General features: G+C 41.7%; 1 protein-coding gene across 3 annotated transcripts in view; it reads right to left on the reverse strand.

Moving 5' to 3' along the window:
• DISP1 (dispatched RND transporter family member 1) overlaps positions 1 to 27,026 on the reverse strand; it is an 82,819-nt gene that overhangs the window by 39,951 nt on the left and 15,842 nt on the right. Inside the window, exon 1 of one of the 3 annotated variants that reach the window (XM_035111411.3) lies at positions 5,609 to 5,885. The exons of the other annotated variants lie outside the window; for them this stretch is intronic. The gene's annotated coding sequence lies outside the window, so the exon portion shown is untranslated. Of the gene's footprint in view, positions 1 to 5,608; positions 5,886 to 27,026 lie in introns of those variants that run through there. 3 annotated transcript variants of the gene reach the window in all.

Below are 27,026 nucleotides of genomic sequence, written 5' to 3' on the forward strand. Positions count from 1 at the left end.
CAAGATGACGTATTTCATTACTCTGAAGAGGTTTTTTATGTTATTATTAAGAAAGGGTGCGGGGGTGGGAGAAGGAGGCTTAAAAAAACATTGGTTCAAGAAACGCCATCTGGACTAACACCACTTACTATTGAAAAAGACAAGTGCAAAATCAGGTGGGAATGAAGTACTGGAAATGTGGTTTCATTTGCTATTTAGTGCAGAGCATTATAAATCTTTAGATCGCCTTAGGAACCAGCTAATTAGCTATTGAACCATTCATCCCCAGCCTCTCCTAAATCCAACAAAAACTCAACTTAAAAAAAAGACGACAGTTCTATAACATTTAGCCTAGATTCTACTTGCACATGAAATTATTTCATATATAAGCTGAAAAAGAAAGCTCCCAAGCAAACAATCCTGGTTTAGAGGGGTTGTGCTGTTTAAATCAGGCATAGGCACACTCAGCACTCCAGATGTTTGGGGACTACAGCTCCCATCATCCCTGACCACTAGCTAGGGGTGATGGGAGTTGTAGTACCAAAACAGCTAGAGGGCCGAGTTTGCCTAGGTCTGGTTTAAATCATTGAATTCCTGCCAGATAAAGAGATTGCAGTATGCTAGTTGATGGAAATATGCATTCTCATTCTAAAGTTTCCATTAAGGTGTTTTCCTTAAATGGTGCAAGACAGACAAACTGAGCAATAATCATAGCTGTCAATTTCTCCCTTTTTTTAAGGGAAATTCCCTTATGCTGAATAGGCTTCCTCACGAGGAAAGGGAAAACTTGACAGCTATGCAATATGCAACAGAGTGACATGCAACAACCTGTATAATTATTAAAATAAATTCTATCATTTTCTACAGAATGTTTATACAGCAAGCCTGCACCCTTCTCAGTCATGACACATTCACATCCAACATCATACCAAGAGTTTCTACTTTAGTTTTACAACAAAATTATGTGGTGTGTTTGTGTGTGTGTGTGTGTGTGTGTGTGTGTGTGTGTGTGTGTGTGAGAGAGAGGGGGGGGGCGGCTCTTGATATTTGGATTTTCTATCTATCTCTCAAGCCCATATTCCTAAGGCAATTAAGGAGATTTTAAAATGCTTAATATCGTTGATCCTAGCCAGTGCTTTTTTTCTTAAAAAATGTTTTAAGTGTACAGTACTCTCATTTTCCTACTCATTTTTAAAATACTGCCCCTCAATGAGGTCAAACTTAGATTCACAGAATGTTTAGGGGTATGTGTACCCCTGCGTCCCCCAGAAAAAAAGCACTGATCTTAGCTTCTGGCTCTCAGCTAGACATTTTTGAAATTCCCTAGTACCTTTGCTATTCACAGGCCAAGGGAGTCTCCCACAGTTTCCTGGCACTTGCTTTTTATTTTGTTTATAGGCCGCTAGCTATACACTGAACATTCTTCTTTAACTATGATAACTTACTCCTCGAGGAAGCTCTGTTTCTGCAGAATGTCATTCCCTAAGCAAAGTAGTTTAGGTCTACTTTAATGTGTACAAAGAAAATGTGTGTGTGTGTGTGCGTGTGTGTGTTAAATCCAACAAGCTTGCGGTAATGAGTATTAATAAGTATTTTAACTCCTTTCCTTCAAACAAAGGTGGAGGCATATGCTTGCAAAGCCCTCTTCCCTTGATCACCACCTGACCACCTCCCTTTCCTGTCTCCTCCTAATAGGAGCTTGGAGCTGAGAGCACTCATTATGTGTTAAGAAGGATGCCCATTATCTGATTCTTCACCCCTGAAGCTTGGATGTGGATGTTTCCTCAGCAACGTTTTGCACAGGCAATGGCTTTCATTTATGTACAGGTGTAAGTATATGTTATTGCAGATACTACTTAAAATTTACATCCTTCTTAAACCTAAATCAATCATTAATGCATAGCGTTTGCTCACAATACATGAATTCAGAGGTACTGGGGTCACTCAGCTGATTGTTGCAAATATCATTTGCTAAAATCCTCTTATACTGGTACTGCCTTTCATCATTCTTGACCCTAGGGTGTGTTACAAACATATAAAGTAGATAAAGCCAATTCTCAAATCAATTATTTATTCATTTTTGGAAAATGCTATGGATGTCTTATATAATATCAACACCTATGAAGGCTGGGGAAGTATGTAATCCACCAAAAGAATGGCCGGGGAAACCCAGCCAGATGGCAGGGTGTGTTTGTTTGTTTGTTTATTGCTACTACTACTATACCACTGTAGGTGTTGTTGTTGTTTAGTCGTTTAGTCGTGTCCGACTCTTCGTGACCCCATGGACCATAGCACGCCAGGCACTCCTGTCTTGCACTGCCTCCCGCAGTTTGGTCAAACTCATGTTCGTAGCTTCGAGAACACTGTCCAACCATCTTGTCCTCTGACGTCCCCTTCTCCTAGTGCCCTCAATCTTTCCCAACATCAGGGTCTTTTCCAAGGATTCTTCTCTTCTCATGAGGTGGCCAAAGTATTGGAGCCTCAGCTTCACGATCTGTCCTTCCAGGGAGCACTCAGGGCTGATTTCCTTAAGAATGGATAGGTTTGATCTTCTTGCAGTCCATGGGACTCTCAAGAGTCTCCTCCAGCACCATAATTCAAAAGCATCAATTCTTCGGCGATCAGCCTTCTTTATGGTCCAGCTCTCACTTCCATACATCACTACTGGGAAAACCATAGCTTTAACTATACGGACCTTTGTCGGCAAGGTGATGTCTCTGCTTTTTAAGATGCTGTCTAGGTTTGTCAATGCTTTTCTCCCAAGAAGCAGGCGTCTTTTAATTTCGTGACTGCTGTCACCATCTGCAGTGATCAAGGAGCCCAAGAAGGTGAAATCTCTCACTGCCTCCATTTCTTCCCCTTCTATTTGCCAGGAGGTGATGGGACCAGTGGCCATGATCTTGGTTTTTTTGATGTTGAGCTTCAGACCATATTTTGCGCTCTTCTCTTTCACCCTCATTAAAAGGTTCTTTAATTCCTCCTCGCTTTCTGCCATCAAGGTTGTGTCATCTGCATATCTGAGGTTGTTGATATTTCTTCCGGCAATCTTAATTCCGGCTTGGGATTCATCTAGTCCAGCCTTTCGCATGATGAATTCTGCATATAAGTTAAATAAGCAGGGAGACAATATACAACCTTGTTGTACTCCTTTCCCAATTTTGAACCACTCAGTTGTTCCATATCCAGTTCTAACTGTAGCTTCTTGTCCCACATAGAGATTTCTCAGGAGACAGATGAGGTGATCAGGCACTCCCATTTCTTTAAGAACTTGCCATAGTTTGCTGTGGTCGACACAGTCAAAGGCTTTTGCATAGTCAATGAAGCAGAAGTAGACGTTTTTCTGGAACTCTCTAGCTTTCTCCATAATCCAGCGCATGTTTGCTATTTGGTCTCTGGTTCCTCTGCCCTTTCGAAATCCAGCTTGCACTTCTGGGAGTTCTCGGTCCACATACTGCCTTAGCCTGCCTTGTAGAATTTTAAGCATAACCTTGCTAGCGTGTGAAATGAGCGCAATTGTGCGGTAGGTGGAGCATTCTTTGGCACTGCCCTTCTTTGGAATTGGGATGTAGACTGATCTTCTCCAATCCACTGTAGGTGCCACTAGCCAAACATCCAAGGGGAGGATGTTTCACATTTGGGTCTCTACCGTCCTATTCTTCTCCTTCTTTGGTGATCATTTGTAGCAGAGTAAGATTGTCTTCCATGAACAGGGCCTTAAGGAGAAAGCTGGTTCTTGTGTCACAACATAATCCACCAATTCTTCATAAAGAGCTAAACTGATCCATCACATTATTCAACACCTTCCAAGTCACGAAACATTTTTAAGATTAATCTTCTCCTCTCCTATTTAAGTGTTTTGTTGCATTACTGCCAATCCACATCCCAAAAGACTTGATGTGTCTGCCCTGACCTTGAGAAATTATTGCATTTCCTGGGCTGAAGGCTGGGCTAGGAATTGCAATTCCACTGACAGGGATTTTCCAGATATCACCATGCCAAGGTAATAAAAATTGCTTTACAGATAGGCACAGAGAATGCACATTAATTCAGTATTGGCAGCAATAGAGTGAAGGAATGACTGCTGGGAATAGCAGTAAGGTTGGAGAGAAGAAATTAAAAGCCTTATTTTTTTTTTAAAAAAAATCTATCAACAGGTTAATTTACCTAAAGGTAAAGATTAAATGCAAGTGCAAGAACAATCCACTTAATGGGTTCTTGCCTTCATTGGGATGGTGCCAAACTATCTAGAAGGGACTTTAATATACAATTGTAGTTTCTGTTTAGAACAACGTATTGTGCAACTTAAAAGTAAATCGGGTTGAAATAATTAAATGTATTAGGTAACTTGAGGAACTGGCAGAACTCTTAGTTAAATATGTCAATAGCTTCTTCACCTCACAAACAGCAAAAGAGCCATTTTTAAGAGTTAGGTAAATTTACAAATAACATTTTAGACTAGAAATTACTGGTATATGCTTGCAAGACTTCCCTGTATCAAGCAAAGAAAGCTGTGCACTCTTACGGTAGCACTATGCAAAAAGGATTCTAAGAATTGTAATGCAATAAGTTTAAATCATACACTCTACAATTTTAAGCACCGTCTTTGCACTAAAACTTATATACACAGCTTAATGACTTTTCATTGCTATGTAAAGGCTAGCTTTCATTATGATAAATCCCTTATGCTTACAATAATGCTACACACACACACAGTGTGATATGCTATTTTTCAGCTGAAAACGGAAGTAACTTGAACTGAAACTTGTACAGGAACTCACAATAAATTATGTAAACAGGGAATGTCAATATTTAGAGTAACCCACAGCAGTAGAAAATCCTGTTAAGATAATGCACAACTGTAAAAGAATTGTTCTGCTACATGCATTTGAAAGGCAAATAACACAATAAGTTTGAAACCAATTTTGGATAATGTGTATTATCTAGAACCATCCAGTGTGCTGTGCTAACAGAAGTTGCAAAGCTGAATTAAATTAAACTGGCTTTGACACACAGGAATCGTTAAGGACAGCTGAGCTATAATTTTAGCATATAACTGGTTAAAAGCTTTTGTACCTAAACATGCGCACACTTTTCAAACTGACAAGATACCTTTAGACTTCTGCACTTAATAGCTGTGTTTTGTTTAAAAAAAGGGGGTCATAAAACCATACAATATTTTAGTATTCTAAATAGCCATACAATGAACATGTTATAAATGACATTCAGTGCAGGTTTCCTAATCTGTTTATCAGATAAGAAAATTGCTTGTTGTACATGCATATCCCCAAGTAAATTTAAGATACCAATCAAGTTTAATTGTTGAATGCCTTCTGCCAGTTTTGCAGGCACGTTCTGCTTCCTTAAAAACAATACCTACTTACATTTGTTCTCTTCAATCACTATAAAAGCATTTTGCCTTCTGTTGGGTCAGAACAAAACCAGGAAAATCTCTTACTTTAGACACGTTCCCTGGCAGCCTTTAAGTTTTGCCACACTTATTTTCAGGCTTCTTAAGTCTCCCCCTTCAACTGCAGTCCCATTGTAAGTCAACAATCATATGCATACTTAACACAGCTTTGCAAAAACAAATAAACAAACCCGTAAGTTCTTAATACTTGCATTAACTCACCCAATTATTCTGAAATTCCTGGCTTAAGCCGCATCAAAAAATGTAGTGCAGAAACTAGAGATAAATATTGCGGGGGGGAATCTCTCCTTGATTGCCAAATAAAAACAGTGTTGAAGAATTAAAATCGTTATCTTGAAATGAACTAAAGAAAACTCAAAGCTATATGCACGATCTTTTAAGAAGCCTCCATGGCAAAAGCTGTTGGTTAACTGCTCAGAACAGCAGAGACAAAATAGCTGCTTCAGGCTGCTCTGCAATACTGCAAAGAGCAGTCTGTATGACACGCACATGCAAATTGCCTTAAATCAGGCTTGTTGGGGGCTGGAATTTCTAGCTCTCTTTCTCCTATTGGACAGTCGAATTTCCCTCCTAATGAGCCTCAAGGGACAAGGGCTCAGTGGTAACAGCTGGTATGGCAAAGGCTTGATTTCCATGCAAGGTTAGAAAGGCAGGATATTACCATTAACATGGCTCTCTCCCTCCCCCCCCCCCTTTCTGCAGGAGACGCTCAAATACAGTATTGCTGCTAAACATATCTGTGTTTTTGCTTTTAAACTGAACTACTCGCTAGATTAAGACCCTTTCAGATGGCCTTATTTGGTTTGCTATTTTAGAGAAACTTTAAACTCCAGCGTCCAGGTACCTCATTTGTAAGATCTATCACATACTGTATATGGATTTTTCACTACACTTTGCAAACATAGGCCCACACTACACTAAGAACAGCAGAGAAGCACGGCTGGGTCAGTCCAAAAAGAATCTACCAACTCCAACATTCAGCTACCAACAGAGGCCAGGCCAGTCAAATGCATCTGGGAAGTTCACAAGCAGGGAATAAAGGCAATAACCCTCTCCCATTATTATCCAGATCCCGGCAACTGGTATGCAGAGGCATTCCGTCTCTGAACCTGGAAGGTTCTATTTAGGTATAATGTCGAATAGATCTATCCTCCACAAACTTGTCTACCCTATTAAAAGACATTTAAGTCTGGAGATGCCACTGCCGCCAAATCTTGTGGCAGTGGGTTTAATAAATGAATCACTTTCTTTTATGTCTCCTGAATCTGTGGTCAAACAATTTATGTGTCCGGAATCTGAGGTCAAAAGGTGTGCAAAAGGAGGAAAAACATAGAATTGTAGAGTTGGAAGGCATCCGTAGGATCATTTATTCCACCCCCTGCAACGCAGGAATATGCAGCTGTCCGATACGGGGATTGAACCTGCAACCTTGGCGTTATCAGCACTACGCTCTAACCAACAAAAGCTGAATGAATTTGTTGCATCTTTACTGAAGAAGATGCAGGACAGATCCCAGTCCCTGAACTAACTTTCTCAGGAAGGAAGTTTGGGAAACCGAGGTAAGCAGTTGTGACAAGAGATGAAAATCTAGGTCTTGCTGACAAAATAAAAAACAATACATCATCACATCCAGATGGCATCCACCCAAGAGATTTCAAATGTGAAATTGCTTATCTTCTAACAAAAATTTGTAACTTGAAAGATCAGCCTCCATTACGGAAGGCTGAAAATTGGACAGTGTAACAGCTATTTTTATAAAGGGATAGAGGGCAGGAAGATCTAGAAAATTACATGTCCGTTCTGGGAAAACTGAAAGAAAGCAATAATGATGATGAAGCTAGAATTACCAAGCACTTAGAAGAATAGTTCTTTGTGAAAAGAAACCCTGCCTGTATGACCTTTTTAGAGTTTATTTATTTGGATTATTTTTATAGACCACTTATATTTAAACAAATCCACTTGAAGCTGTTTTGTTCTTCGAGTGTGAAAAAGCATGTGGATAGGGGTGATCTAGATGGCACTGCATACTCTGACTTTCAAAAAGCTCTTGGCAAAGTCCCTCATCAAAGAGGAAGCTAAGCCAAGCTTGTCATGGGGTCACGAAGAGTCGGACACGACTAAACGACTAAACAACAACAACAAGCCAAGCTTACTCATAATGTAAGAGGGCAGGTCCTCTTATGGATCAGTAGTGGGTTAAAGAACAGGAAGCAGACGGTAAAAAAAACAAAAAACAAAGACAGTTCTCACAATGTAAGGATGTAAGAAGTAGGGTCTCTCAGGATCTATATTGGGAACTGAGCTTTTAAACTTGTTCATAAGTGATCTAGAGTTAGGAATGAATAGTGAGAGAGCAAAGTGTGCTGGTGACAACAAATGGTCAAAACAAAAAGGCACTGAGAGGAGTTTGAAAAGGATCTACCCAAACCTGATAAATGGGCAGTAAAATTGCAAAGGCAAAACAATCGAGCGGAAAGCAATGCACATTGGGGCAAAAATTAAAAATAAATTAAAATCTAGCCTCACATACCGGTATATATGGTGCCTGAACTGGCAGTGACCAACAAGGAAAGAAATCCTGTGGTTGTTTTGGATGGTTGGTTGAAGATGCTGACCCAGCTATGGCAAAAGCACATTGCAGGCTAGGGAGCACAAATAGGAAGAATCATACGATTGTAGAGTTGGAAGGGACTCTGAGGATCATCTAGTCCAATCCCCTGCAATGCAACTGTCCCATATGGGAATCGAACCTGCAACCTTGGTTCTATCAGCACCACACTCTAATCAACTGAGCTATCCATTCACATATTGTGCTCATGCAGACTTCCCATAGCATCACTGTGAGAACATGATGCTGGCCTAGATGGCCAGTTGGTCTGATCCAGAGGGCTCTTATGTTCTTAAATCAGCGTTTTTACTTGTTGATTTAAATCCCTGAAATAAAGTATCTCTCCACTGCGATTCATAGCATTGCAGTAATTAATCCAGAAAGGAACATACCATAGTGCTCAAATCACCATCTTCCAGGAAGGCATATTACATTTTACTTTACCTTTTTTTATTACACTATATCAGAAGAGGTGGATGACACTCCTGGGTACAACTGTCAACTAAGCATCTGGGAGCAAAGATGAGGCAGAAAGAATTCCCAAGTTATGCAATTGCTCCTTCAAAAGTAACTGGAACCACATCCTTCCACAAATGACATGTACCCTGGGAAAGCTACAATGGTCAAGGGCTGCAAAAAAGATTCTATACAGTGGAACATCATTCCTTAGGTTTTATATGCAATACTCTGGCCTTTACCTCCTTGAAGGTGTTATTCAGGCATCCCCAAACTGCGGCCCTCCAGATGTTTTGGCCTACAACTCCCATGATCCCTAGCTAACAGGACCAGTGGTCGGGGAAGATGGGAATTGTAGTCCAAAACATCTGGAGGGCTGGAGTTTGGGGATGCCTGGTGTTATTAGTGAGCAAGAGCTCGTGCAAAGGGGTTAAGTTGTATAGCCCTAGACAATACAGACCCAGACATGAATTACTGTCAAATCAGAGACTTGCACATATTACTCAGCTCAGCATTATGCAGGTTCCTAGTAGCCAGAGAAATGTTGAAGAAAGACGTAGCCAAACTCTCACAAATAAGAACAAGCATTTTGTTAGCATGTGAAGACAGGCTGAAAGCCAATGGAAGATTACAGAAATGCAACTGGCCTCTATGGCAGCCACTTCTTATTAAACACCTATGAAAAGCAGTAAGATGCCTAGTTGAAGTCACAGCAGTAAGATGCCTAGCTGTGAAGTCACAATTTATGAACAGTAGAAATCTGTCTGTTTTGTTTCTATGGCTAGTGATGATCATTTCCACAAGCATGATTTTATTGGCCAATGCCCTGCTACCTACTGCTTTTCAGACACATAAATAGGCGTGGTTGTGATAGAGACATGTAGTGAAGACAGGCATTTAAGTAAAGAAACCAAAAGGGTTCTGTACAATAGAGGCCGACTAATAACCTCAGCAGGCATGCTTTAATTTCAATTCTTTATGGATAAGCTAACCAACAATATAAGCTCTTGAGTTCAAAAGGAACACTACACACACCTGTGGAGTTTCAATCAAAGCACAAAATCTGTTAAACAGGCTGATCTCCGCTACACACAATCAGCTGGTTATAAGCAAAGGAATGTGTGACATTGGTGGAGTTGGGTCATATGTATCTTACCTTAGCAGCTTAAAAGCTCTGGTGGCGTATTATGAGGTATGATAGCTGGCCCTATGCCAACCTTAATAGCACTTATGGACCTATAAACATAAGAATGCATACATGCATATTATATTCTGCAAATATGCAAGAATAAGTCCAAAAAAATTAAATAAGTACAGTCTGACTTGCTTTTTCCCTTCTTCTGACTTTCCCTTTTTCCCTTCCCTTCAGAATAAGTATAAAAATGTAATTATTCAAATTTTAAAAGTCACAACACAAACAAATCATGCAGATCGGTTCAGTTTCCCCCCATCATACACCATAAAGGCTTGTTAAACAACTGATGTAAACAAACAATTATTGAAAGAAATCAAACAACTACAGCGTATGGTTTAAAATATTAAAAAGTGCAAAAATTTGCATGTTTCTAATAACATTCAAAATGTGTACCTTTCTCAAAATGTATAAAATTGGATGAGGAAATTAAATTGTTTCAACAGTCATAAAAGCTTGACTTTCTAAAGCAGAGTTTAACACGCCTGTTTGTAACTTCAAGTAAGTTGCATGATCTGACAAACATGCACCAATAATAAATGACTTACACTGGAGTGCAGCTGTACTAACATTTATACAAAGTTACACAGTCATATGCATTCCATTATCACAGGTGTTGGCTTTCCACTATGAGTTACAACTAATAGGAAACTTGAACAAGTATACGCAAACCCCCAGACTGGGCTATTTTTACAAGCAGCCAAGGCAGGAGATGATATGAGTCCATCACCCGTAAACATAACAAATGATGCAAAAAGCCACATGCAGCACTTCATAAATTGGACAAGGTTGGTACTTTAGAAATCCCACCATCTTGATGATATACACTGATTACATTGCTTGGCAGGCATCTAGAGAAGACACCACCTGTCCATTTGTGTACAATGCTGTTAGAACAAAAAGGAAGTATTCTCAATTCTACCTTGTGAGAATTAAGACAAGGTGAAAAGCAGAGCCACCATATTGGAGCTAGCTGTCTAACTGCACTCACCCACACCCTGGTCAACTCTTACATGTTTGGAAGCCGCACAGTATTCAAGGGAAACCATTCAATGGAAACCCAGCCAGATGGGTGGGGTATGTATTAATTATTAGTAGTATCATGAAGAATCCTGGCAATCTCTATCGTTACTCGTTTCAGGAGAATTACTAACAATAGATCTCTCAGCTTTCAGTATCATCACTCATGGAATTCTGGAGCAGCGGTCCAAGCTTGAGTGGAGACAACACTGGGTTGTAATGATTCTGCTTACATGTGGGTAGCTGGTTCCAGGTGATGCTGAACCTCATAGCATTGACGTCTCAGGGTCTTGCAGCAGTGTTCAAAATTTCCCCAGTGCCAGGCGTGTTTTGCTACTGGCACGGGTCCAATTATTATTCATTTCAACTCTATACCGCTTTACATTTTAAAGGGGGGAAAACCTCAAAGCGGTTTACAACACATTTAAGCATCAAATACCGGTACATCAAATACAGTGGTACCTCGGTTTAAGTACACAATTGGTTCTGGAAGTTTATACTTAACCTGAAGCGTACTTAAGCTGAAGTGAACTTTCCCATTGAAAGTAATGGAAAGTGGATTAATCCGTTCCAGACAGGTCTGTGGAGTACTTAAACTGAAAGTACTCAAACCGAAGCGTACTTAAACCGAGGTATGACTGTACAACAATGCAGAATAAAACAAATTCAAGCTTCAAGGAAAATATTTCAGATCCTTCTCTAAGTGACATTTTGCTTTCTTCATATTTATTTACCTACTTAATTTATATAGCTGCCCCATAGCAGAAGTACTCTAGGAAGCCAGTGTGGTGTGGTGGTTAGAGTGTTGGACTAGGCTCTGGGAAAACAGGGTTCAAATCCCCACTCAGTCATGAAGCTCACTGGGTGACCTTGCGCCAGTCGCTGCCTCTCAACCTAGCCTACCTCACAAGGGTGTTATGTGGATTAACTGAGGAGTGGAGGAACCATGTACTCCTTGTAGAAAAAGGTGGGATGTAAATACAGTAAATAAGCTCTTCTGCTTGCCTGCTTAAGAAAGCTGGAGGGGCCAGCTAGATGGAGACGTCCATTGCCAACCTGGCACCCAGAGATTTCCACATGGTTGCCAGTCGCAAAATTCACCCGGCTAATTTAGAATACTACCTTTCATTATTAACTATCATTATGCAAGACTGTTATTGATATTTTATGTCTGTTTTCATCATGGCTATGTTTTTAAGCTTCATGAGATGATATCAACTCTTCACATGGCTAGATGAATCGGAGTGCAGCCATTAATTTTTTTTAATGCTGCTCTGCATCTTATGATGGCTCGTTTGGTTTACTCGATTTGTGTTTTTTTGGCATTTAACAAATGAATATTCTATAACACTGTACAGTATTACATTCTCTGAAAGCTTCTGGAATCTGCCTGTGCTAAAGTTTTTCCATACACAAAGGGGGAGGCTGTGAATGTTCAATTAGGGACAACTATATGGCTCTCATAAATGTTTCTTTTATCAAATGAACAGTTATGGCATCAACCTGGGAGGTTGATCCTTAAGACTCTAATAGCTGCCTTTATTCAGCACTTACACTTTTTCCTGCTTAGGGTAATGAAATAAGTATTAGACTACAGGGTTTTTTTCTTTACAAAAGAGGTCCAAGTGATTTGAGTAAAAGGACATTGCAACAGCTCATACAGAAGGTTTTATCTGATCGGAGATTTGCTGACACACTAATGAAGGCTGAAGCAGACAAGGCAAGAGAAAATGTTGTTTGAGCACAAATTTAAATGTTTATTCACCAGGCTGCTTGGGTTTGAGAGCACTGCCCAAACACAGCTCTTCCAATGCGGAGACAATATTTTCTAGTTGTCTGTTGGCAAAGAGATGGGAGCCTGGGAATTCCTCTTGCATGCAGATAAATCAATGGCCGGGCTTTGAGAGAGCTAACCTTCAGTGCCTTCAGAAGCATGTGTTAAATGCCTCTGGGATGCTCCAGTTTTGCATAGCTCACACTAAATGAAAACCACCAGCTCTAATTATAAGCTGGTAACTTTTAAAAATGGATTAGTTCAACAACAAAATGGATTAGTTCAACAAATATTTGAAAATATATGTTTTCAAATATTATTCGAAAACAATGCATAAATTCAACTATTTTCTTCAAACCAGAGGCCCAAATTCAACATTTTTTGGACTGTCAGTGCAAGGGCTGTTGCAGTAGCATTAAGCACAAGAATAATGGCTGCATAATAAGAAATCCATCTCAACACTAGCGGAAACTTGTTATGCAACAAGTATCAGGGATACCATAATCTGTTGCACAACCAGCAACAATAACTGTTCTGCTTTCCTGCCCGTCTCCTGTGCAAGCCATTCCACTAGCACAACTAGTACACCACTAAGGAACTTTAACTTACTGTGACTTATTTAATAAAGTTATCATTAATTTCAGGGCAATAAGTCATAGAAATTGCTAATCATCATGTGCATTTAAGATTATTTGCACATGTGTTGGCTCACTCTCGCAAGTACACCATTTTGGGCGTAGTGGGAAACCCAGCCAGATGGGTGGGGTGGTAATAATAATAATACCCTCATACCTTCATTTTTTAAAAAAAGCACTGACATTACATCGATTTGACAGTCTCTGAAGAGACAGAAGGATCCATTGTGCCTCCTTGCCACAAATTTATCAGGGCCCCTTTCCAAACTCACCAAGGCTATATGGGAAAGGTTCAACCCATTTACTGTTGCACCAGCGTAACATTCAAAAAACCTAAATCTTGGGCAATGAAGGAGGTATATGCTCCCACTGCACAGCTTTCCGTAGCCCTTAAATTAATGCAAGATTTGTCAGCATCCTCACTGTTATTCACAAGTAAGAAACTATAGTTGAATGATGATCAATTATATATCTACAATATATATCCTAGCTGTTTTTAAGAAGCTCTATATGTGAAGGAGCTTCAGGCTCCATCTCCACCAACAGCAATGAGTGAAGAGCTGTACTTGCAGAAAAGCTAATGTTACGCATATGAGACTGGTTCGCTCCCCGCACCCATGACAACCAAGTGCGGGGGGGGGGGGGGAGAAACCCACCTGTAATTCTCAGTGTTATTTTACTTTTAAAAGTGTGTGGTAATGAGTGTTTTAACACTTCGTTCCAAATAAACTTTGTCAGCCTTTGCATTCTACAGGCTCTCAATATCTGTAATACCAGTGAAAAGGGAATCTGTTCCAAAAATTACTGATGGGGACAAATTCCACACAACATATGAGCCTGCCAATTAATTCCATGCCAACCACAGCACAGAGACAGACAGACAGACAGACAGACAGACAGTGCAAGCCTCAGACTCCGTCTTCAACAGTCTAAAACAACGTTCTTTCTTCTCACATTCCCAAGTCCCTAAAACCTGTAGCCAAGCCAGAAAGTTATGAGGACAGAGCCCACATACTGTATATGGCTGGGCAAGTTGGAACTGTTGTAAAACTAGACCTATGTAAAACTTTGAAAGTGCAGTACAGTACACCGATATTCCAATAGTGTTCATATTAATTTGTGTATAGTTTCATGGTAAGGAACAGAAAGTTAAGAATCAAGGGTTATTATATAACTGGTATAAAAAGTGTTCTCTTTTTAAGAAGACTTTTGGTATAAACCAAGAGTCTTCTTAAAAAGAGAACACTTTTAGAGCTTAGAGAAAGCTTAACTCCTCTTCAAAGTACAAAATCTCCTAACCCCTGTTTAAATACACTACACATGCACCATGACTCTTCAAAAATGGTGTGTGTGTTTTTTTAATCTTCCCTGGGGGGAAAGAGGCCTAGCTCATAATTTCTGTATTAAAACTCTGTACTATTAGCTAAGGAATGGAATTATTAGTGACAGGTTCACTGAATTACTTGAGAGGTCACTAGAGCTTCCTCAAAATCTAAAACTGCCACCATAAATTTAACTAATGACAAGTGATTTTGTAAGCTACCAGAAGGAGATGTACACAGGATAAGAACTCTTCCAAACACCAAGTTAGGCACTGCACAACAGACTTCTACAGCAATGACAGAGGCATATAAATTGAAATGCATCAACGCTAGTTTAGATGCTGCTTTCACAATTATGCTATAACTATAACATTTACAATCCACACAGTAAAGATGAGAAGCCAAGGACAAAAATATAATTGATGATGGCAATCCCATGCACTTAAACATGAACTTCCCCAATCAATCAAGAATATTTGCAGAGAAGGATCTGATTCTGAAGCCAAAAAGAGTTCACAGATGAAAAGGACAAAACTATCCCATCACCTACAGCTTTTCTTCCCAAAGTGTTTTGCCAATGCACAGCAGAAGAGTGGGGGCTGCAGGGAAGGAGGCTTTGAATTTCATCTGTATGCCCCTTTTTGTCTTAACTTGGACCCTGCTCTAAGTTCCCGGGGCAATTCTTGTTTAAGCACGTGGAAGTGCCATAATCAAATCTAGTTTGGAATCAAATCAGAAGCTGATTCCTGATCAATACACTTGAGGGCAATTTCATTTCCCCATAAGTCAACCTATGTAAAGTAACTGACCATGACACAGTCATCAATTTTGAGAAAACAGAAAGACTATTCTCCTGGTGTTGATACAAACATATCAAAGATGAAATGAAGGTGCTGCTCTCAAACAGAAAGTTTTGTCATGAACTAAACATTTGTTTAGCACCAATTAGGTGCTGGTCTGATCTCTCACTCACACACAAATAAAATTAGCCTACTAGAGGCACCTCTGCCTTGAAGTGAAAATTATCTGAAAGCCACAGGGATGAGTGTGCATTACAAAGAAGCAGCCAACTTCTCAAGTGGGTAAGAGATCCATCCCAATTTTCAAACAACCCATCTGCGAAACCCAACTTCTCCCTGAGCCTTCCCCAATGGTAGGGAAACAAAGACCGATATAATGATTCTATAGTAGGACCCTGAAAACTGTCAAAATGAAAAATCCTACAATATCTGGAAGGGCATTCCAGGGGCTGCAAGTTAGGTCAAATCTACCCCTCCAATGTCAGAGATCTGATATCACAGACTCCCTCCTTAAGGCTGGTTATTAAAAGCCAACAGATGTTAGAGTTCCATAATCTGCAGAAGCAGAAGGGGGCTATCTTGAGATGTGGCTTGGGTCCAAAGTCCTCCTGGCACTCTGACAGGCCACAAACCAGAGTGAAATTTAAATAAACTTATGAGCATGTCTAAATCTCTCCTTCCCCTTTCCTCTACCTGAGACGTCGGCAACGTTTTCTGCCCGTGGGCAGGAGGATTCCCACAGACTATCGTCCGTGGGCCTGATATGGACCGCACAGGCGCAGACGTAATTTCCGGTGCCGCGCTGCCCATATTCCAGAACACCGGAAATGGCTTCTGCGCATGTCCGCGGCTGTGCAGAAGCGATTTCTGGTGCTGGGCTGGCCATTTCCAAAATGTCCACAGCGCCAGAAATCGCTTCTGCGGCTGCGTAGATGCAGTTTTCGGCGCTGCTCAGCAAGTCCCCACGCCGCACCGGTTTACCGCAGTATGCGGGGGACTTGCTGAGCGGGCGGCTCATGGGCCGGAGGTTGCCGATGCCTGCTCTACCTCATGGTAGACCACATGTTTTGTATGGAAAAGATCCCAGGATCAATCTTTGGTATCTCCAGGTGGGGATGAGAAAGACTCCTGTCTGAAAAGCCACTGCCAGTAAAGGGCAAAGGGAAAGCATTAAGAGTACAGTTGTTGTTGGAAGCTTGCATATAGGCCCAGCCAGGTGCAGGATAAAGCAGTTCAAATGCCTTCAGTTCCGCTCCCTTGCAACCTTAGGAATGCAGCCTTAATATTGAAATAAATGTTTGGGTTGTATGATCTTAATCAAAGTGATCTCAAATAACCTTAGTAAAATTGGAGTAACTATATATAAAAAGTAACAACCAACGGTACATAAAATGCAAAATAACAAGTTTCACATTTTCCTTTAAATAGACCCTTCCTTTTCCCTCTCTCCAAGATATACTTGTTAAAGTGTCATCATGTCCAATCTCAGGGCTGAATTGCACAAGGCTTTTCTTGTATATTTGCCCCCCTTGTAAAAGCAACATGTGCAATGATCATGACATCACCCTCCAAAACCAAAGGTTTCTGACAAGCATTCTCAGTAATCTGAAGGCTAATTAAAAAAGTGTTTGGATTGGCTCCACCCCTATAATTTCTCAGAAGGGCTGGTGTGCTGTATCACACTTCTACTCAACAATACAGGCTACAGTTCAGGTCAGGGAAAATTATGCACAGTACACTGAGAATACCATCAATGGTCGTTCACTCTCTGCTCATCATCAGTTGCTCGTGAAGACCAGAAACAAAAGCACTTTAAAGTAGGCAAGTATGGAAAAAGAAAAAGAAGGCAAGCAGATACTGACATTGCTAGCTACCAAACTGTTCTGACAAAAAACATCAACTTTCATTTGGTCTAATTGAATGCAAATAGTTAAGCAATTTAGAATGTGCTAAACCCATGGACCAGTAATTTTAATGTGATTTTTAATGTGATCGTTCTTTTAACATTCACAGATATGTTAAATAAGCAGCCAGCCATACAACAGGCTCTGCTAAAATCTACTAAGAGCAGAACCATGATTTTGTACTGCTTCTCATAATTAAATACTGTAATCTGGCTAAACCTTATAGCAAATTTGTGCCGAGTCCAGAACCAAGTCCAGAGTGAAAATGAAATTCTGATAATACTTTAATGCTAACCAACTGAACAAGAACAGTATATAATCTGATGAGAAATTAACAGGGGAAGGGATGTCTTTGTTACGTCAAGCCTACAAAAGGAGGAAACTGCCTTCAGAACCACTTTCCCCTCCAACTCCTCCATTACTCAAATCTCAATCTTCCTCCTCACTCACAGCCGAAACCCAACAGACTAGAACCTCCAGCCAATTAAGTCTGCTGTCAGCCACATCAATAACAGAATTAACCTCTTAATATCCAGTTGGTCAAGCATGAGACTCTTAATCTCAGAGTTGTGGGTTTGAGCCCCGTGTTGGGCAAAAAGATTCCTGCGTTGCAAGGGGTTGGACCAGATGACCCTTGTGATCCCTTCTAACTCTACAATTCTATGATTCTATAATTCACACACTGAATGCTCTCTGCAGCTGTAGTTCCAACAAAGACTACTAAACAAAAATCAGTTTTTCGCTTGTTACAGCTGGAGATTTGAGCTACAAGGAACTAGAAATATTTGGATGCTGGAGCCTAAAATCAGCAGTCAGAAGGTCCTGCTGTATTTCCCCTGCTTGATCAAAAGGTCAGGCTCTTATTATTTAAACCAGGCATGGCCAATCTACAGGTCACTCACTATTTAATAATTTTATATCACTCCTCTCTACATCAACTATAAACCAGCTGGGCAACCTCAGAGTCCCCAGTTCAGATACTCTGCAGAACGACAAGGCCTCAGAGTTTTCACTTTATTATGGTGGTTTTTTTTAATTAAACTGCATGTTTAATTATTTTATTCTGGAGCATATTTATGTCAGGTGGAGCAGGTTTCTGATTATGTGCAGAATATACACAAATACTCCACAATATTGCACTGCTGTAATATTATACAGAGAGTTTTATTTGCTACTTCCTAATTAATTAGCAAATTAATTAATTAACAGAGGATAAATGTTTTAAGTACATTAAATAAAGGTGCAACAGCCAAGACAAATAAAACCATTTCTACACTGATCTGAATTATAAAATAAAGCTTGTGCTACACCAATGTCTTTTTAAAAAATCAAATTAAAAAGTTGAGAAACTGTTTTAAAAACAACAAAGCAAATGCTTATTTTTGCTTTCCTGGGATGCTCTAGTTCAGCCTCCCTTTTAAAAAACTAAACCAAAGAAGGCATTTTTCTCCTTCCTGAACTTCAAGTCAAATACTATTTAGGACAAGATCCCAGCACACTTTAATTTACTTCTCCTTTTGCTATTGTTACACAGCCATTTCTAAATATTTGTCCTTCCCAGATTACCAAAATGGACTGAGATGTGATTCCTTTGTAGTGCAGATGATTTGCACAGACCTCAAGCAGTAGAGAAATTCTCACGCCTTCAAGGCACAAACCGGATTTAGGAGGTGCTCTGCTCACATGGCAGGGTAAACTAATAATTAAAGTCAAAGAGAGCTTTCTAACTAACTTGCTCAGAGAAAAGGGTTGCAGTATTGTTGTTACTGCACTACGGAAGGGCTCTGGTTTCTAATTTTTTTCCACAAAAGCCAGAGGCCATCACAAAACACAGCTATCGCAAGTCAGTGTCTCATAATGAATCTCTAGTTTTACAACAGGATCTCCATGAGAGGTGAAGCTTACATATCCTCTGACACCCCTACACTAAGGTTACCAGATTTTTTTTCAATGAATCTGGGGACACTTTTCAACTTCCTATTAAATAGATGGATTTTGTCAGGGGACTGATTTGTAAATCCAGAGATTGCCCGGGAAACGGGGACATCTGGTAATCCTACCCTACACAAAACCAAAATTCTTTATAACCTTCCATGAATATAATACTGTACATAACTTACTCATGCACATAATACAAGCAGTGGCAAAACTAGCCTTTATTTCACCAGGGTCAAAGTTCCAGTTTGGCACCCTCTACCTGCATGTGTGTGTGTGTGTGTGTGTGTGTGTGTACACACACACACACACACACAGAAACAGGCAGAGAGCCTCAGGCAAAGAAATGCCAGCACACAAGGGCAGTTGGACAGGGTCCACAGACACGCACACAGGTGGGCTCTCCTTCCTCCAAGGCAGACCATCCATTGCCACCTGAGGTAGTACCTCAAAAATCACTGGCACAATCAGCCTTGCTACGCTTGTCATCACCATTTGGGGGCGACCACCTATGGCAGGCATCCCCAAACTTCGGCCCTCCAGATGTTTTGGACTACAATTCCCATCTTCCCCAACCCCTGGTCCTGTTAGCTAGGGATCATGGGAATTGTAGGCCAAAACATCTGGAGGGCCGCAGTTTGGGGGTGCCTGACTTATGGGAACCCCAACTGGAGGAAGCAGGGCAGGGAGAGGGAGGGGACAGCTGCAAATGTTTTATCTTTATTTAGCACTTTAAAACATGGTTCCCTCCCCACATAAGGGGTGCAGGAGTGGTGCGGTCCTGGTTACAGGGCTTTCTTTCCACTAGATCTTAACCTCCTCACCCTGGAGGATCTTGCTGCAGGATTTGTGCCTAGGACTTTCCCGCCCAAAATTCAACATAGTTTGTACTGGCTAATCAGTATCAAGTTTAAAGCATGCATTAAAATTCCATTTAGAAGATGTTACAACAATGTGAAAAACATATTTAAGGGAGATGACAAGGTATGCCATAAATCCTTCATGAGGCTTAATTAGTTTCAGACTAACCACTTAATGACTATCAAAAGACCAAAGCTGCTGTATATGCATGCCTTAATTTCCAAAGTCACTGTCTACTTATGCAACTAAAATAGATTCAGATCCATGCGCACATCTTTGCATAGTCCTGATTCAGCAACGGCCCCTGTGATGCAAATACCTGGATGCTCAAAGGTTAGCATATCCTTCACACTTTACATGTGTCGTGTTTTTAAGTGATGACCACAATTATCACCTGAAGTATGGAGCCACACCAGTTATAACATGTGATTTTTGTGCAAAAGAGAATAATACATTGTTACTCAACACTTATGGAAAAGTCTTTCCTAGAGAAGGGCCAACTGCAACATAGTTTTTTCCTACCTCAGTTTTAAAGCAGGTAGAAAAGGCTCAAGGAGACATCATCATCATCATCATTTATTTATTTATTCCCCGCCCATCTGGCTGGGTTTCCCCAGACACTCTGGGTGGCTTCCAACAGAACACCAATAACAGTAATAAAAAGCAACATCAAACATTAAAATATTTCCTAAACATATATTTCAAAGAGGTTACATATAACTAATACTAAATGAGCAGATCAGTTTTAGGGTGATAGGTGAAGCTGCCCAAAAGTGTAACAACAAAGATCCAGGAAAATATAAATAAAAGTTAACTTCTACATCAACTGGGGAAAGGCCATAAGCAGAGTATGGCTATCATAGGTAAAGGAACCACGGACGACTCTGGGGTTGCAGCGCTCATCTCGCTTTATTGGCCAAGGAAGCCGGCGTACAACGTCCGGGTCATGTGGCCAGCATGACTAAGCCGCTTCTGGCGAAACCAGAGCAGCGTACGGAAAACCGTTTACCTTCCCGCTGGAGTGGTACCTATTTATCTACTTGTACTTTGACGTGCTTTCGAACTGCTAGGTTGGCAGGAGCAGGGACTGAGCAATGGGGGCTCAACCCGGCACGGGGATTCGAACTGCCAACCTTCTGATTGGCGCCACCCGTGTCCCTATGGCTATCATATTCAAGTGCAAAACATTTATAAAGACTTGTGTGCATCCTCCTCAGAAGCCTGAACCAATCGGGGGTTCCAGTTCCACATATGTGGGCATTTTAAGTTGTGTACATGTATGACTGCTGTTGAAAGAGACTGGTGTAGCACCACACACACACACACACACACACACACAAATCACATTTGCCATGTTCTGTGCTTATGAATCTGCCAAAACAGGAAATCTCTTACCACCCTGCTCATTATCATAATACAGCTATGCCAAGAAAGTAAATATCCACACAGGAATATAGTCAAACATGATAAAATCCTACACCTGCCCTGCCCCACACCACGCAGTCTGTAGCATAGTAATAGCTGGTAAAAACAAAACCATTGATTTTAATCCTGTTAAAGAATCAACTCTCGTGTAATCTTTTTACAAAGCCATCTCTAGAGATGATGACCAGAACTTCAAAGCATTTTTAAAAAATTACTACCTCAAAAAATAAACACTGCTTTAAAGTCAAGAAGCTACGTGTACATACTATTGTGGTTCTTCAAAGGTCTTCAGCTGCTGCATTTTACAATGGAAATTGATGAAAGGAAAACATTAACTGAACCTCTATTTTACTAGCACACATCAATCTGTTTGATGCAACGGGTTAACCCAGCTGTTAACTTGATGTGGAACATTAAAAATAGGGGTTAAACAAAAAGTATTCTAAACAAAGAAACACAAAAATCTAAGATGCGTTTTACTGTGTCTTTATGACATAATAAATAGCCAACATTTCTTACTAGAAGTGAAGACTGATTCAGCCTTCCACAAAACGTTTGATCTACCTGAAGACAAGATCTGCTTGTCAGAGCTTCAAACTTAGTGCTTCGGCAGCTAGCAGATCTGAGGCAAACATTGTGAATTAAAGCAGCACACTCAAATACATTTACAATATAAAATGGCAAGCTTATGAAAATACAATCCATATCTACCAAGCACTGCTTGCTTTTGTAGGGATCAATCAACATTACCAAAGATAGTCATGATGTTGTTTTTTCTGTATGATTGCTTACTGAAAGCACTGAAATTTCTGAATCAGACTGAGTACACCCATCCTATCGTCTTTAAGATACAATTATTCCAACATCTCCAAATACTGCACCCACATGCATGTATGGCAATTATGTCCTTGGCTTACAATGGCTAAGATGGTCAAGGATCACTTTAACTCAGTGTCTATAATTTATCATCACTACTATCAGAGTTATATGAAAGATGGTTTTGGCAAGTGACAAACACATCTAAGTTGCACTGGAGAAAACTCCCTTACGGTAGGTATCCCATGTATTCAAAAGTAGGCCCTAGATCACGGGTGTCAAACACAAGGCCTGGGGGCCTAATCTGGCCCGCCAGACCTCGTCATGTGGCCCGCGTAGCCGCCACCGACAATAGCCGCCGACAGTAGTTCTGGAGCCTGCGATTGGCTGAGGGTCAAAACCAGGGGCGGGGCTGCAGGCGGAGGCCGGGGCGCTGGAGCCGCGCTGACGGCCTTGGCCAGGGAATTTCAATTTCGAATGAGGCTGAGGGAGGCGGTGGCACAGCCACCAGACGGGGAAGTGAGATGCAGGAGGAGGAGGAGGAAGCCCGCCAAGGAGGTAGGGAAGCCCTACAGGCGCCGCCGGCAAAGTTGGTGCCGGGACGGAGCAGCGCTGGATTTTTTTTGGGCGGGATTTGCTGTTGTCTCAGAGAGCGAGTGAGGCGGCACTGGGGAGCCGCCGCCCGCCGCTTCCCTTCCTCTCCTCGGCTGCATCCGGGAGGTGGGCGAGCGAGCGGGCGAAAGGGACGCGGAGTGAGCCTGAGGGGGAAGTAGGCGAAGCGCAACAGCCGCTCTCTTGATGGAGCCGGGTTTCTCTTCCCTCTTCCCCCGTTTTCTCCTCATAGACACTCGGGAGGGTGCCTGGCTTTTGCTCTGCCCCCCACCCCCGAGCCGCCCTTTGGCTTCTCAGTTCCGGCGGAACTGCTCCCCGGGGGGCGGCCGGGAGGGAGGCGGCGGCACGGGTTCCTGCTCTTCCCGCTCTGCCGCCGCCTCCTCTCAGCCCCTCGTGATGTAGGGCTCCAGATGGAGTCGCCTCGCGGTTTGAGTAGGTGGGAGGGGAATTTTTTTTGGGGGGGGGAGGTTTTCAAGCCTCCTCTGCCTGAAGTCCGGGTAGGGAGAGGCGGCGGCGAAGACGACAACAGCGCGGGTGGGGGAAGAGCAGCTCTGAGGCGAAGATGCACGTCCGCTGGGGCTGCCGCCGCCTTCCTCCTCGGGAAGTCCGCTGCCCTCCCTCAGCGTGAGGGGAAGGGACTATGGTGCTGAGGAGGGAGGATGCAAAAGCAAAGCAGGGAGTTGGTGCTGCACCGCATGTTCCTGCCCCTCTCCAAAGCATGGCGTGGGTTGCAGCGTGTGGCATCCTGCCTAGCGGGGTTTGGGTGTGCGGAGGGCGGGAGAGGGAAGCCCTCTTTCCATCTGCAGGTTTTTAATCCCAGCAGTGGCTTTCTCCTTCCTGCCGAAGGTTTAGTTGATCCCCACCTTTTGTTCAAATTTCCCTCGTTTACATCCCCTCCCACACACGCGCCACGACGCAGGAATGTGATCCGCGTGGGGGCGGGAATGAGCTTGCATTATTACAAAAAACAGTAATAATTGAATGCAGTGACAATAATTTATGATAATAAAGAGTGGACACATAGTCCTACAGACACAACCGGCCCTTTGAGGGTGACCAAACTGCTGAAGCGGCCCCCGATGAATTTGAGTTTGACACCCCTGCCCTAGATCCATAATGTGATGATTTCACATACTGTGCTGAGCTGTTAGGCTGTTGCTGATTTGGTGATATTGGACCACCTTGTTTGCTGGGTGTATCTGGTTTATAGAAGAACTCACCATTGTTCAATGCACTATTTGAATATATAACAACTGTAAAATTGAGTTTCATTTATCTAAAATATCTGGAACTGATATTATTTAGGCATTAGGTAAAGGGGGCCCTGACCATCAGGTCCAGTCGTGTCCGACTCTGGAGTTGCGGCGCTCATCTCGCTCTATAGGCCGAGGGAACCGAGGAGCAATTGCCGGTCGACAAAATCAATCGAAAAAATGGAGAACCATGCCTCGTAAGCCGTTCGACTTCTGAGGCACATTCAAAAATGGAAGCATTCACTTCCATGTTGTCGGCGTTCGAAAGCTGAAACGTTCGACTTCTGAAGTGTTTGACAACTGAGGTTCCACTGTATATACAATGCACTTCAAGTAAATGAGAAAACAAATCAAAACTTCTTTACTGCATACCTGACAGTTTTCTAGCAAAAGGGACACAGTGAATCTGGGTAACAATGAGAGAGTTCTGTTTTCTGATGCAGGGAAAGCTAACAGGGAAGCACTTCCTTGGATTTTTTAAAAATGCATTTCAAGAGCTATTACAACAATAACAACTCCTGGTTGTAAAAATATGTGGTGTAAGAGCAAAGAAACTCCACTGCTCCACCCCCACCCCGTGGATTATGCATAGTTTTAATAGGATCAATTGGACTAAGCCATGAGGTTATCAGAAATTTCTAACCGTATGCCAATAACTTTCTCTGCAACAGCTTAACAATCTGGAACAGTGAAGCAGAAATAATTCTGCCGGCTAATAGGAAAGTTGAGACAGAAGGCAGTAACAGCCTACTTTAATCTTTTCAGATAAAAAATAACATTAACAGGCTCTTGGAAACTTTATTTGAATTCATAATGTACACAATATCCCTAGTCCAAAAGATTATTTCTTATCAAAACTGAATATTCGACTACAGTAGAATTAAGTTCTGTGTCCTTAAATGTGTTCTTTGGCTAAGCCACTTCCTTCTATAGAGACATGGAAAGGGAATCCAGTTTCATGAAAAATACCATCTATTAGGATTTAGTCACAAGACTGTAAATGCTTGCAGAAGGATTTAACCCACTATGAGCATTCCGTCTTACTGTGTGAGGTTTAAACCATGCGAGTATAATGTGGTCTCCATATAGCTGATTTTCCATTCTGCCTGATGCAGAGTTCAAAGTACCATTTAGTAGCCCAAACGGGACCAGAAAGTATTTATTGCACCAAACAAAATCAGCAATAAGAAAAAAGAAAATATACCACCTTAACAATTCACTCATATTGCAGTCCGTAGATTTACATTCAGATAAGTAGCCGTGTTGGTCTGACACAGTTGAAATAAAAAATAAAAATAAAAAATTGACCTGTAGCACCTTAGAGACCTTGCTGATCAGCAGGTCGGCGGTTCAAATCCCCGTGACGGGGTGAGCTCCCGTTGCTCGGTCCCAGCTCCTGGCAACCTAGCAATTCGAAAGCACGTCAAAGTGCAAGTAGATAAATAGGGACCGCTCCAGCGGGAAGGTAAATGGCATTTCCGTGTGCTGCTCTGGTTCGCCAGAAGCAGCTTTGTCATGCTAGCCACATGGCCCGGAAGCTGTCTGCGGACAAACGCCAGCTCCCTCAGCCAATAACATGAGATGAGCGCTGCAACCCCAGAGTCGGTCACGACTGGACCTAATGGTCAGGGGTCCCTTTACCTTTACCTTTAAGGTGCTACTGGACAGTAGATTTACATGTTAGAGTCACTCTCTTCTGACTCTATGAAACTTTTTACTTTGACTTTTCCTTGGTTGGCTAATTTTGTGTTCTTTTGGAGATAATGTTACTTGGTCATTAACCCTCCATCAGCTGCAATGCTATGCATATTGATAAATCTTTAACATTTCTTCCTCGCCCTTTGCAAATATGTTTTCACAGCTCCATTCTCATCCAGGACTGAAACATTCTCTCAGCTTTTTATGATAGCTTCCTCTGCTTTGTCTGGAGACATCAAAATGAAATACCTTGGATACCACAGTTCACTTTAAGAAGCTCTGAGCAATGCGCTGGCAAATCACTTCTTTCTCCATTCCACAACAGCTGAAGCCTGCATACTGCAAGCATCACCTGATTGACAGGTGGGCATGGTTTGGGGGGAAATGGCATGTGTCAACTGGACCCCTTGACAGGCCAGAACAGGCCCACAGGCTGGAAGTTTCCTAACCTAAAGCAGGGTTTCCCAAACTTGGGTCTCCAGCTGTTTTTGCATTACAATTCCCATCATCCATGATGTCAGCTATGGATGATGGGAGTTGTATTCCAAAAACAGCTGGGGACCCAAGTTTGAGAAACCCTGCTCTAAAGTAAGGCAACATCCAAGCCCACAATGGAGTAGCGTTGTTCTGCTGTTCTGTTTTCTAAAAACCGGACTGGATAAGTAAGTTTTCTGTTGTAGAGGAAAAGGTAATAAGTGTTTTCTTAATGGTTCCCTAATGAAATCCATTGGCTCAGCACTGCTGAGGTAATAAAGGATACATTTTAACTAGCACTGGATGGGCACACTGGAGGTACATCAAGGAAACATACAGTAGATCATCATTGTGCTGAAGCAACAGAAAAACCCCCCAAATGAAACAGAATATTACGTTTACTGGAAAAAGTATGGTAGAAGCCATTACAACTATACGTATACTGAACTTTGTTGGCTCCTCCCACAACGTATTTGTTAAAAGGTAGTAAATACACACAAAATCTAATATTACAGTTCAGATACGTAATTTTTTTGACATTGTTTCTTTCTTAGGATGAGTTATAACAAAACACTTTTGTACCACCCCTCTCCAAAACTGGAGTTTGAATTGTTCAAAGGAAGTGCAAATAAATTGCGTAACAGAAAGAGCCACAAGAAATTCAAGAATGTATCTGAACAAATCAAAGATCTGCAATGTACTGAACTATCAAATGAACCCCCCCCCCCGCCGCCCCCCCAAAAGAGGCATGGTGCATTGACATCAGAAGTCTTCCCTGCAGTAAAAGAGAACAGTATCAGAAGTAGAGCCTGAGGGACTTGACAGTGTGAAGAT

The sequence above is a fragment of the Zootoca vivipara genome, chromosome 3 (genome assembly GCF_965207765.1).
Source record: "Zootoca vivipara chromosome 3, rZooViv2.hap1.1, whole genome shotgun sequence".
Classification (NCBI taxonomy): Eukaryota; Metazoa; Chordata; class Lepidosauria; order Squamata; family Lacertidae; genus Zootoca; species Zootoca vivipara.